Source organism: Monopterus albus, unplaced genomic scaffold, assembly GCF_001952655.1.
Source record: "Monopterus albus unplaced genomic scaffold, M_albus_1.0 scaffold72.1, whole genome shotgun sequence".
In the NCBI taxonomy this organism is placed as follows: Eukaryota; Metazoa; Chordata; class Actinopteri; order Synbranchiformes; family Synbranchidae; genus Monopterus; species Monopterus albus.
In genome coordinates this window covers 1698574-1699589 of record NW_018127952.1, presented here as the reverse complement: position 1 = coordinate 1699589, position 1016 = coordinate 1698574, and positions in this window count along the sequence as shown.

Sequence of the window (1016 nt, the reverse complement as noted above, 5' to 3'; positions counted from 1 at the left end):
AACCTCGTAAAAATGATCCGCTCTATGGTAATACCCACAGAAGTAGTAAGGTAATAAATAACAACAGTGAAGTGTTGCAAGTATTTTATCAAAAGCAAGTAATCATATCCATATTAGATGACATATCAGTTTTGTTACATTATTGCTGAGTTTTCCTTTGACATACATTTTTGATAGGAGTTGTGACTATAATAGTGTTTAAACACAAGCTCATTATACTATATGTTTGTGGTGCTTTCTATTAAGATTTTTATTATCACACTCTATCCATTAGCTATGCCATTGATCCTGTGGAGGGCTGGGGATGGTGAGAGGGCACCTACACAGTCACAGGGGGAAACGTGAACTCTACACAGGAGAGTCCAAGTCAGCCACAAGGTTTGAACTCAGAGTTTTCTTGCTGTGAGGCAACAGCGCTAACCACTGCAGCACCGTGTCGCCCATCATACCAGTCCAGTAACCATAACACAACACCAAACATGTAGCCATAATCCATAGGTCAGTTTTAGATTATTCAAATTCTTTCCTATAATTTCAAATCTCTGAACCTGTGATATGGGCAGCTGTACTGGAGATGGTGAAAAACACAGTCAGCTTCACATTTAGTGGGACTGTTTGCGTTAATTTAAAGAGCAGAGGGAGTGGGAGTGAATTTGCATATAAAGACATAAAACACTGATTGCTCCTTGGATGCTTTGGTTTAAAATGCTTGTTTGCCTCACTCATCGGCCATTTTCTTTCCATTTGTTCACTGATTAGTCATACTGGAGGACTGTTTAGAAAACATTTATAATACCAAACCCACCACTGCTCTCTCTCTCTCTTTGCAATTCTCTACTAAAAGTAAATTAGAAAACACTGCAAGCCATAGCACATGAATCTTTTATGACCTTGAGATAGCAGATAAAGTGAAAAACAAAAGAGGCTCTGCTCACAGTGCACGCCGGACACGCAGATCAATCAAGTCGGTCAGACAGAGTCATCTCTGGGTAGAATCTTAATCTGAGCATCTGCAA